The sequence below is a fragment of the Pan troglodytes genome, chromosome 9 (assembly GCF_028858775.2).
Source record: "Pan troglodytes isolate AG18354 chromosome 9, NHGRI_mPanTro3-v2.0_pri, whole genome shotgun sequence".
NCBI lineage: Eukaryota > Metazoa > Chordata > Mammalia > Primates > Hominidae > Pan > Pan troglodytes.
Window position 1 is genome coordinate 91702558 of NC_072407.2, and position 13136 is coordinate 91715693.

At 39.7% G+C, this 13136-nt stretch overlaps 1 pseudogene; it reads left to right on the forward strand.

Moving 5' to 3' along the window:
- Positions 1–6374: 6374 nt before the first annotated feature.
- LOC100613455 (cell adhesion molecule-related/down-regulated by oncogenes-like) lies at positions 6375–10226 on the forward strand (annotated as a pseudogene).
- Positions 10227–13136: the final 2910 nt, after the last annotated feature.

A 13136-nucleotide genomic window follows, 5' to 3' on the forward strand; every position in this document is an offset into this window, starting at 1 on the left:
GGATGTGAGAATTTGCCATTTATTCAAGTTCTTCCCTAGAAAACAAAAGGAAGTCTACACATGTTATTTTTTGAAGTGAATATATATATATAAACATTTTAGAAGAGTTATTTATAAATAATTTTCTTAAAATTCTAGTCTGTCTGATTCTCTGCATTCACACTGGGCTGCCCTGAATTTTCTGATTTAACATTAGCTCTTCATACTGTAAGTTAAATTTTTTTTGCTTCCTTACTTAGTTTTTATTTTAATTTTTTAAAAACAATTTTAATATTTATTCAAATTTTATATCATATGAATAATATATGCCATTGTAAAAATAATATAAAGAACAGCACACCAGTACAACAGACAACCCCAAAAATCTACTCTTAGCAAATAAAAATTAAATATACTGAATAAATGTACAATTTTATATATAACATTGAATAATTTACCTGAACTCTGAACATTGCACCATTTATTCCTTTTTTCCCTTTGTCATTCTGTTTGCCTATTATGTAAGTCACCAATTGTGAGCCTGGATCTATTTAAGTTTCATACTGATTCATTCTGCATCTTGCCAATATGATTACAAGGATATATGCAATTATAAAAAGTCTGTACGGTCAAAATGATGTAATAATTTCTGAAAATAAATTCAATAATTAAAGTAAAAAGATTATCCATATGATTTCACACAAAAAAAATACTAGATTATGAGCGTATTGTTAATGGGCTGCCCCTTACATAGAAAGCAGTTAAGCTTTTTAATCAGTCTATAAATCAGCCCTGCTCTGAGCTCTGAGTTCACAGCCTAGGGCACTTGCAGCTATACTGCCTCACTTTTATAAGGAAAAATTTGCAGTTAACATTCATACAGCTACAAAAAAAATCACTAGTATTATGTATTTAAGATGCTTCAACAAAATCTTATTTTATTCCACAATTTGAAAACTACAATATCATCACTTTGTTTTTCCCAGATTAATTCTTATTTGTGGCTCCTAAATTTTCAAATCAAATGAAAATTCTCAGTCAGAATTAAGTCTATTCTTTACTTCTAATAACTAGTAATTTTTAAAGACCCTGACTCTCTTATGTCTTGAGAATATTCAGTAATAAAATGCTAGTATACAGTTTTTACCAGACTCCATTGCAATGCTCCCTGTGTGGAACAATGGAATTTTTTCAAGGCTAGTAGTTTGTGTGTTTGTTTGCCAAAGTGGAGGCTGTGAGATTGGTTTATAGAGCTGCCCTTGGGACCACATTGTTCTCACACGTATAGGGTCTCTTTCATCTATTCTAGCTGTCAATTGTAACATATAGGAGTAATTCACTAGCTTTTTCACTCCTGGGAGATTCCTTCTCTCCTTTTCTGTTGCGGCATCCACCATTCCTGCATTCACTAAAGTAATTGCCTCTGTTACACTTAAAAAAACTTAGCACTTTCACATATGCATAGGATTTTTAGAACTAAAAAATTAACCTGGAACAGATTATTAGGATCCTGTTTCTTTTTCTTTTGCAACTTTTAAACCATGCCAAATAAAATTACTGAATACCAGAAACATTTCTATATCAGAGGAAGGGAAAAATAGATTCATAAAAAATTGAGTTAACATTTTAATAATGTGTGAGCTCATTTCAGTAGCTCTTGTGAAAACTCTGAAAGTGCATCTGCTGGAATCAGGGACAGACTCAACTGTGCATTATGTCTCCAAAAGCCAGTGAAGGCAAAAACAGGAGGCTTAGTGGTCTTCACAGGACATCTCTTTCACTAAGTCCTGTCTAAGAACTTGAGACAATTTTGAAAAATAGTCTTTCCTCAGTTTCCTCATACTTGAGAAGTCATTGCCTATTTTCTTTAAAATAGAGACTCCCAATTGAGCAGATTGACAGAGGGGAAACCTCTGAAGAAGTCTTATTTCTAAGGATCTTCTCAGAGTGAGTGGGGGGGAAGGAGATCTGGGAAGCCAATGTGCTCTGTTATAAACATGAATGAGTTGTCCAAAAATTCCCAAGGTCTCATTCTTAGGTATATCTGACTCAAAGATGACCACAATACAAATCCAGTGATAACAGTTAAAGAGAAAATAGAGGAGGAAGGCAGTTAGTTAGCTAGAATCTCAAGCTTTTCTCATATTTCTATGACCAAAATATTAACCTAAATATTATTTTATGGATTTACAAAAACCTAAATAAATTTTTATTCATTTAAATGGCCAGTTTTCCTTCAGTCTTCTACATTCACCAATTCGCAAAGTTCATTTGTTCATGGATAAAGTATAAGTAAGCTGCACGAATTCTAGAGAATTTTTTGAGGGCATACAATAAACCAGCCACAGTTACAGAAGTATGTTTTTGGAAACAAATAATGAAAGTGGGAGGGAATGTGGATTTCATCTGAGAGAAATAATTTCCATGCATGTGAATGTTCAGCACTTTGACACCCTAAATCTTTCTCACCTGAGCAAGTCCATATCTGGCTTGTGGCGCATTTCCTTTTTAAGATCCCCCCTGTTATGAGACATTCTGGTCTTATGTGTGTGTGTGTGTGTGTGTATAAACATACACATATACACATATGTATACACACACATATGTGTGTGTGAATATATATATTCATATGTATATATATATGAAGTTACTAAAAATTCTTCTTGCCCTCTATTTTCAGTCTTTCTAAATTATGTTGTCTGTCCTCATGGAGAAATAGAGGCATCTTCTAAAACTAAACACTTATTTTCTCCTTACATTCATATAATTCTGCAGTGGTATTGGGTTAGCCAGAATATAAACCCATTTATCCATCTATTATTGAATCTTACTGATACTTCCTCGCTTTATCACAGATAAATCCATTATACTTCAGGCTTATTTGCCAATTGTCAGAATCCATAAAACCTTATTTCTTTTTTCCTCTGCACCAAGAAAAGCTATTATCCACCCTACTGAATAAATTCTTGATGAAGTGCATGTTAAATGAGCCACCAAGAAGAAAAAAATAATTGCTTATTGAAGAAAAAAATAATTGCTTATTCCTCCTTTGCAACCCATCTTTTTGGAGAGATAGGACAGCTGGTCCTTAAGAGATGGGTTTTGAAGCTAAATTGGCTGGATTGGAGTTCATTATGGACTCCTATTTCCAAGATTAGACATCTCTAATTTTTGTAATTACTTTTGTGCCGATAGGATATTTTTAAATTTTCCTATAATGTTATTGGGTTTCCTTTTGGTTTGTTTTTGGGTCCCCACCTGTCCCCCACCCCACTGTTTCTCTTTTTCCTCCTTCCTAGTATGACTGTAGATCAGCGGTCCTTAACCTTTTTCGCACCAGGGACTGGTTTCCTGGGAAGCGGGAAGGGGGATGGTTTCGGGATGAAAGTGTTTCACCTCAGATCATCACGGGTTAGATTCTCATAAGGAGAACGTCACCTAGATCCAATGCATGCGCAGTTCTCAATAGAGTTCCAGCTCCTATGAGAATCTAATGTCACTGCTGATCTGACAGGAGGTGGAGCTCAGACGGTAATGCTCGCTCACCTGCTGCTTACCTGCTGCTGTGCGACCGGGTTCCTAACAGGCCAAGGGTTTGAGGACCCCTTGTTGAATAGGGTGTCCTTTACCCACTTTATATTTTTGTTTGCTTTGTCAAAGGTCAGTTGATGTAGAGAATGCTGAGTTTTGTTGGTCTTTCAGCTTCTCTCATACAGCCCTAGGCATTTCTGTCTACAGGTTTTTTTATTGGGCTGTGCGGTTCGACCTACAAGCCAGTAAATGTGCTTATGTGTTAGAGCTGGTTTTGACCAACATGGCTGGGTTTATACTTGATCCTTGTTTACTAGAAGAAGCCCCAGGCAATGGGCTGATTCGTGGAGTACACAATGTTCCCAGCTCCCTCCTCAGCTCTGGGGTCAGCTGGGGCAAGATGGGCAGGGCCATACTGGGCAGGTTCACCTACAAGTCCCTCAGTGTCAGGCACAAGCACAAGCACCTAAGGAGAATCCAGTGGGTGGCCACCTAGTGCCCATGGAAAGTGGTTTTTCAGAAACAATTCGTGAGGCTAAATCTAATGGCGGAAGTAAGTCCAAAAATTAGAAGAAATTTGCAGGAGATAATGAAACTTTGAATTAAGAAAGAAGAAATTAGAAATGTGAAGGACAAAATATATCTGACAGACATTTAAAGTTTAATCACTTAATAACACTGTGTAGGGCCTGATAGGATGTAGAGGTTGAGGAAGAAAACAGCATCTAAACTAAATCTTAGTTTTCCAGTATGGATAAGGAGGTAAGTAGTCATACTGATTCCTGAAACCAGGAAGACAAGATGAGAATAACTTTTCAAGAACAAAACCTGACGGGTTTTTTTGGATGTGAGGAACTTGAAGTGGCTGTAATTTATATTAAGAGCCTGCGTAATATCTAGGTGGCTTTATGAATGTGCAACTCGGAAAAGAAAATAGAGCAAGAAATAAGGATTTGGAAGTCCTAAGAATAAATTGCCTCAAAATCTGGACATATACAAGAAAAAAAAAAAGGAATTCAAACAATATTTAGTAAAGTGAAAATAACCTGTTTTTATTTTAATTTGTTGACTATAACTTTCTATGTTATATTATTCTGTACTCTCTGGAGTTGACTAAAGAAAATGACTTTTGAAATAAGTTCATAAAATGTAAAGTCAGCTTAGGTGGAAAACTCACAATAGTGTTGGCCTGAATTAATTGAAAAGTTTCTAATATGTCTTTCTTATAATCTCCAGGGTTTTCTCTTAGCTAACAGAATGTTTAGTATGTATTAACTTTCTGAGAGTTAAATCTCCCAAATACAAAGCATTAGCTAACCATGTGTGGGTATTGATTATATTAGTAAGATTAGCTTAGTCTGCCAAAGAATGATATGCAGAGTAATGAAGAAATTATATAATGCTATCTTAATAGTGAAAATAAATCTATTAGTCTTGTATCAGTCAGGGTTCAACTGGAGAAGCAGAACCAGTAGGAGGGCGGGAGGGAGAATAAAGAAAATAATGACATATTACTATGGAGACTGACTACGCAAGTTGGAGATCAATAAGGCAGTCGTTTTGGGAAAACAAACAAATAAAAAAAAGACTGGAGCAGGCAGAAATGTAACTGGCACCATTTGATCCAATTATCCCATTACTGAGTATATACTCAAAAGAAAATAAATTATTCTACCAAAACGACACATGCACTCCTTTGTTCATGGCTGCACTATTCACAATAACAAAGACGTAATCAACCTAGGTGTCCATCAATTACACACTGTATAAGTAAAATGTGGTACTTATACACCATGGAATACTACACAGCCATAAAAAAAGAATGAAATCATATCCTTTATAGAAATGTGGATGGAGCTGGAGGCTGTAATCCCAAGCCAATTAATGCAGCATCAGAAAACCAAATGCTGTATATTCTTACTTATATGAAGGAGCTAAGCTCTGAACACATATAGGCATCAATATGGGAAAAATAGACTCTGGACTACTTGAGGGTGGAGGGAGAGGGATGGGTTAAAAAACTACCTATTGAGGGCCATCTCTACAGCCTGCCCCGCCTGTCTCTCTCCGAATCGCTCCTCCTGCTGCTCTCCTGCTCCTGGCAGGCCTTGTGCCCACCGGGTTACCTGCCCTCAAGCCTCCGCCCAGAGAAGCACAGCTGCAGGGGCGCGTCCTGTCACTCCGCCCCGCCAGCTACCCTCCCCTGAGCCCGGGTGCCCGGCTTAGGCCGCTCCGTGAGAGGAGACCTGGGACCCCGCACCCTCCGGTCCTACCCAGTGCTTCTGCCCTGGCGTGCGAGGCACCACACCTTCCTCTGCCCTGTGCGGGGCCTGGAGGGGCCCCTTCAGATCGCAGCCGTCACCACAGCTGCTGCCGCCAGCGGGAGAGCATGACATAGGGGTGGCTTTCCCAGCTGGCTGCCACGCAGGAGCTCTAGATGCTTAGCCCTCTCCGTGGAGAGATCTAAAATCAAGGCATGACTTAACAACTTACCTTGTAAGAGAAAAGCTCAACTCAAAGGCAGATTGCTAGTCCGGACTTTATTACAAGCAGGACTGCGATGATGTTTACAGCATTGAAGTGAGTTCCAGGCTAAGTACAGAAAGTGGCTTCTCTGCTTTCCCTCCCCAGCAGAAGTCTATACACCTTGCAGACTTGAATCACTGAAGATGTAAGGCAGCTGTTACTCTTAATATTGGGAGACCCCTGTGGACAGCATGAAGACTGTCCCTTATCAGAGTCTTTAGTGAGCACTAAGGAGTCAAGATTAAAGAATGTGTTTGATTACCCTGGACTGCATTACTATGGAAAATGAACCAAGGCCTGGGTTTGGATATGGAAGTCTGTCCAGCCTGCTTCTGTAATCTGGTGCTCTGCATCCAGATCTTGGCCCTTTATGGACACTACTGTATGTTACTCTGATGATTCTCTGCTTTTCTGTGAGTTCAGACGTGGCACCTTATTTCATTTTTGAGCAACTCTGCCGTCCAGAAACTTAGTGGACCTGTAGAACTATATTGTTCTGCTAAACCTGTGACCACTCACATCTCAAGGTCACATAATGGAAAAAAATAGGATAGAAACATGGATATATTAAGAATCATCAGGGGACTTTGACAATTTTTTTCTCTTAAAGCCTCCCTTTTGGGTTACTACCAATGCATTTCCAACAGTAGGTTGATGTTGTTGTAAGTGGCCCTGTAACAGTATCCACAGCACTTCTTGGTGATTTTGGTTCATCCACAAAGCATGTTATTACAGCAGAAGAAAAAAGTGCTGGTTTCATTGGCTGCAGGGTACCAGAGAGTAACCCCAAAGCTGAGGTGTGCGCTGAAATCCATGGGAAGTGGCTGAAACACTCCATGAAGAATTACTTAATCCTTCCATCAGGACATCTTTACATTTTGCATGTATCCTTAGAGGACAAGGGATCATACAAATATGTGGCTTATAATCCTGTCATACATGAATTAAAAGTTGAACCCATTGGCCAAAAGCTCCTTATGAGTCACCTTTCTTCAGATGATTTTGACATCCTTCATCCTGCTTGTTCACAGGTATTAGTTGTTTTTTCACATATTCCTCTAACCTTGGAGTGTGTGGTTAGTGGGGTCCTGGATCCTCAAGTGTATTGGCTAAAGGACAGGGAATATTGCTCCAGGAAACAACTGGAGAAGGTTATATTCTCATGTTGCGACAGATAGCATTGACCCAGCAGACTCTGGAAACTATTCCTGCGTGGTGGGAAACAAGACTGGAGATGTAAAATATGTGACATACATGGTTAATATGCTTGAATATGCTCCCATTTATAAAGGACTACAGGATCAGTCTCTGGGTGCCACAGTACATTTTACCTGTCATATTCATGGAAACCCAGCCGCCAACCATACTTAGTTTTATATTGCACAGCCTATTCATCCTTCCCCATGACATCTAACTGCAGGAAATTGACTGAAAGTCAGTGGGGTTATCATGGAAGATACTGGGCTGTATCAGTGTTTAACAGATAATGGGACTGGATTTATGCAGTCTACTGGAAGACTTGAACTTGAAAAAAGACAATGGATTCAAGCCAGTTATAATCATGGCACCAGTAAGTGCAAAGGTGTTATGTGGAGACTTTGTCACTGTGTCCTGCAATGCCACTGGGCTGTCAGTTCCAGTCATTCCTTGGTTATGACAGCTATGGATTAATAGCCAGCCATCTGTCTTAAGTCCTTAGATGTAAGTCCCCAAAGTCACACTTATCAAGACCTGGAATCTTGGACCTGAAGCCTGTCTACTTCATCATGTCCCAAGTTGGCTCTAGTTCTCTCCATATTCAGGATGTGACTCAGAAACATGTGGGGAAACACATATAGGAAGCTCCAGATGGACAGAGTACCATGCAGGGAGAAGCATCTCTCATGGTTGTTCCTTTTGAAACAAATACAAAAGTGGAAACAGTCACACTTTCTGCTGCTACTCAGAATGATGAAAGAAATAAAACAGATGGTTCAGAAACTGGATTGAGCTCATGTCCAGTTAAGGTACATTCCAGTGCAGTGCACAATCAGCATCAGAGAAAAATGTTAATGGCATTGCTGTTCCTGACGCCCCCATCCTACTGATCTCCTAACAGACCCACACACCAGATACGTACAACCTGGTGTGGAGGGCAGGCAGGAATGGTGGGCTATCCATTAATGTGTATTTTATGAAATATCAGAAGATGAACAATGGGGTTGGTTTGGTAGGAATTTGGCATATGGTTCGAGTCCCAGGTAGTGAAAATGAGCTCCATTTAGCTGAACTAGGGCCGTCTAGTCTTTACAAAGTCTTGATAGTAGCAAGAAGTGGAGCAGGTGAAGGACAAACTGCCATGCTTACCTTCTGAACCAACAAAGAAAAAAGAACATTGACAAAAAACACCCAGGCATCCTGTCCACCCATGGGCATCCATAAGTATCCTGTTGTTTCAGAAGCTGCAAACAATTTTGGAGTGGTACTTACAGATTCTTGAAGGCACAGCGAAGTTCCAGAGGCACCAAATGGCCCTACTATCTCCAAAGCATCAGAGACATTGGTCTATGTCACTCAGATTGTTCTGGAAAATTGGGTTTCTGCAATCACTGCTTTCAAAGTTGAATATGAAAGGATGAGGACCAGTGATTGGCTGGTGGCAGCTGAAGATATCCTTGCTTCCAAAATTTCCATTGAAGTTCATAGCTTAAAACTGGGTTCAACATACAAATTGAAAGTCATTGCTATCAATCATTAGGAAGGGAGTTTTAAGAGTGCAGAATCTTGTCCTTATCAGGTGGCTGGCTTCCCCAGTCATTTTTTCAGCCATCCAATAATGGAACTCACATTGCCTACACAGAGGCTGTCAGTGTTGCCCAGATAGTGCTAAAGTGGACATACATTCCATGAAGTAGCAATAACACTTCCATTCTTTTATATCTATTACTGACCATCAGATAGTGACAATGACAGTGATTACAAGAGGGATGTAGTAGAAGGTTCAAAGGAGCGGCACATGATTGGCCATCTGCTGTCAGAAACTTCCTATGGCATTAAAATGCAGTGCTTCAGTGAAGGAGAAGAAAGTGAGTTTATCAATGTGGTGATCTGCGAGAGTAAAGTAAAACGTGTTCCTGGAGCTTCTGAGTATCCTAAAGGCTTGAGTATCCCTCTGAATTCTTCAGGAAGTGAAGGAAATGTGAGGCCAGCAACCAGCCCTGCCAGAAGCAGTGACATGTTATATCTGATCCTTGGCTGTATGCTGGGTGTCATGGTCCTTATTTTTGTGGCTTTTTATTGCAATGTGCCTGTGGAAGAATCACCCGCAGAATATCATAGAGAAATATGACCCACTGGGTTATCTCTACCAGGGATCAGATATTAATGGGCAGATGGTGGAATACACCACTCTCTCAGGAGCAAATGAGATAAATGGAAATGTTCATGGAGGCTTCCTGAGCCATGGCAGTCTCAGCAGTGGCTCTTCCCACCTTCACCATAAGGTCTCCAATGGAGTCAATGCAACTGTGAATGGGAGCTTAAATGGAGGACTTTACTCTGGGCACACTAACTCTCTAACCAGGACATGTGAATTTTGAACAGCCTCATCATCTAGTGAACGGTGGTGGAATGTACACAGCAGTGCCTCAGATTGACCCTCTGGAATGTGTTAACTGTCAAAATTGTTGAAACAACAATAGCTGTTTCATCAAAACCAACAGCACTTTCAGCAGTAGCCCTTTTCCTGTGGTCTCTAGGGTGGCACTTTGTCCTCAGTATGGTGTGGGAATCAGGCCCTCAGTCAAATGAAGATGCCCGTATGCCTGGCTTCTGCATCCCTGATTGTGGCCAGTTGCCTCATGAGAACATCAAGAACAATGTGGAATCAATCTCTACTCAGCATAGTTGCTGTCAGGATAATAGAAACATTGTCAACTCTAATCACACAGAAGATCCAGAAGAGTTCAGCAGAGGAGACAGCTGTGTCTCTTCAGAAATGGACAGCAACATTTTACATTGGAATCCTCTTATTTTTGCCACCTATCTCAGAGGACTGTGCTGAAAAGACAACATGGCCTCTGCCTGGTGTTCCTTTAGACAGCCCCTCAGAGGTCCTACAGCAGCCCCAGGAAACTGGAAGATGTGCAAACAACCAGTCATGTTCTAACTTCAAGTCTGTAACCAACTGCACAAAACAGGCCTGTGAATGAACTATGTGAAGGACTTTAATTCAAATCAAAGAAAATCATTATTTATTTCTTTGTAGTATAATGTCATATGAATGCATCCTGAAATGTGTGCCCTTTTATATTATTTATGCCTTAAAAGTTTTCTTACCCATTCCTTCCTTCCTCTCAGAAAGAAACAACCTTGTTTTGCATAGCTTTCAATCACCCGGAGGGCAGAGGGAACATTCCATGTTTTCTAACAACCTTAGTGGCAGTAAGAACTCCTCATGCAAACGATTCCATCTCTTGGCTGCTTCAGCTCAGAGGAAATGCAGGGGCCAATTGAAGGTTGCCACCAGTCAGGTTTTCAGATGGAAAATTGTCTTTTAATAGTGTATTATCAGACTTTCTGAGAACACTTCGAAATCAACCACAGTTTTGACCCAGTGTTTATAATAGCAGACCTGGCTGATGAATTTTATAAGAGCGCCTTCCACCAAAGTGGTAATGTGACCAGATGACTTTCTCTCTATCTGCACGTGGGCACAAGTGATGTTCAGTCTTCTAGTCACTAGTCATAAGCGGTGTCGTGGACATGGTAGAGTGTAAGATGTAGTTGAATGATTGCAGTATGCAGAAAAGGAACCAAGGCCAGAGAGACAAATAATGCCTTAATGTCCCACTGCTTTAAACTTACATTAATTTATAAAATGGCCAGTATGGGGCTCTTTTTTACTGTTTCTAAGAGTAGGAACAAAATAAGATTTTAAGTGGTGGCTTGAAAAGAAAGATACAGATTTTCAGAAGAAAGAAAGGGAAGGGCTGTGGGAAGCTTGTCTTGGAGGGAGCTCTTCAGTCTGTTCCATGAGCCTAAGAGCATGCTCCTGGTGTCACACTGCCAGAAACCAGTCATCCTTTCACTTCCCACGGGGGCAACAGCCTGAAGGTGTGAGCGTCAGAACATATCTACTTTGGAAGAAAAGGGTTTTTTTTTTCTTCTGAAGTTTCCTGCTATTTTTTTCAGAATGTCATCCTTGTAAATAGGCACCTAAAGCAATGGTCGGCAGAGCTCCTGACCACTGCTGCCTCTGCGTGACAAGGACATTTGCAGCTGCCTTCGGAAGGCTCTTCTCCACATTAATAAATAACAATAATATGTTTTTTAAAAACTACCTATTGGGTACTATGCTGACTACCAAGGTGACAGGATCTGTATTCAAAAGTCAGCATCATGCAATACTCCCATGTAACAAATATGCACATGTACCCCCTGCATCTAAAATAAAAGTTGAAATTAAAAAATACATATAATGTATAAAATTATCTGCAAGTCACTTATGCAGAAAGCACCTTAGTTTATACTTCACTAGAATACATATATATATATATATATTTACTTCATGGATAAAATAATAGTGCTTGGAAAATAGCTTACTAATTAAAAAATATATAAATGACTACTTTGAAATATATATATACACACACACATATATATACACATATATACACACACACATATATATGCATATATACACACACACATATACACACACACACACACACACATATATATATATATAACCATGTGAGAGTAGCTGTGCTTTTGGCTTCTGAGGTGAACATATTCATGATGATAAATATTTACCATAAATTCAGTTAAACATTAAACTCAGCAATATCCATATCTATTTATCTCTATTTCTACCTAAATCTGTATTTCAAAAGTTGTGTCTAACCCTCCTAGTTAGATTTTTATCCTTTATCATTCAATGTGTGTGGCTTGGAGACAGCGTTCACTGGTCAGGAAGTTTACAATTACATCCCACATTCAGTGGACTAACAGCTCAGAAGTCCTCTCTCCGGTTACTGCTAAGACAGTGCATTGTCAGGCTTCCAGATCACCAGAGATGAATGTGATTTTGTTTTTAAGTCTGGCTTCTAGGAGCCACTCCCTGGAATAGAATAATTTATTGTTTACCCAGTGTTCACTCAGAATTTGTGCTTTAGCTCTTTAGCCAGGAGGTCTAAAGGCTCTTTGCTGATGAATCAGTGGTTAGCTTGGGGAGTGCTTACAAATTTGTCCACATTCCACCTTGATTGCTCTTGAGAGGGTGCAGTCTAGCACAGATACACAGCCTTCCAGATCTCCAGAAATTAGTGATCCTAAGACACCTTTTCTTGGCTTTCTCCTTGCCTGGTTTTCTTTGGTAAAATTCAGGCTGTCTGCCAGAAGTTTATTTGTAGCTACAAAGCATGCTAAAGATTCCAAGCTCTTCTTTAATGTTCCTAAGCAAGATCTCCATTGTTTTTGACAATGCCCTTGGGAATGTACCTTTTCATGACCGATTCAAAATCAGTCATTAATGTGAGGTATTGAGCAAAGCTCTCAGTTTTTCTGGCCTGTCAGTCCTCCTAGATGAATCTCTACATCACTGCAAAGGAGTTGACAGTGGCTTCTCTAGCACTCACACACACCCTACAAGTCTGCTCTGGGGTAGGTAGGGGGATGGTGTCCCCTGGTGTTTTGTCTTATCCCTTGAGGGATGGAAGATACAGCCAGTGGGAAACTTGGGCATAGCAACACTAGACCTCCTGTTCCGGAGTGGAGAGTCTACCCTATCAGTGGAGGTTGTATGTGCATTTTCTAATCCAGTCCTCACAATTATAAGAAAAACATATTTCTCTCATAAACTTATAAGAACTGCCAATTAAACTGAAGCTTAAATTATTGGCCATATTTAGGCCAGGCATGGTGGCTTATGCCTATAATTCCAGAACTTTGAGAGGCTGAGGTGGGAGGACCACTTTCTCTTATAATTGTGAGGACAGAATGATATAATGCACTTAAAGTTTTATTATCCACTGCCTGTACCTAGTATTCCTTCTATTAATGCTAGTCATTTTTTATAAATGAAATTTCATATTTTCATGAATTATTCTTAAACTTTAAGA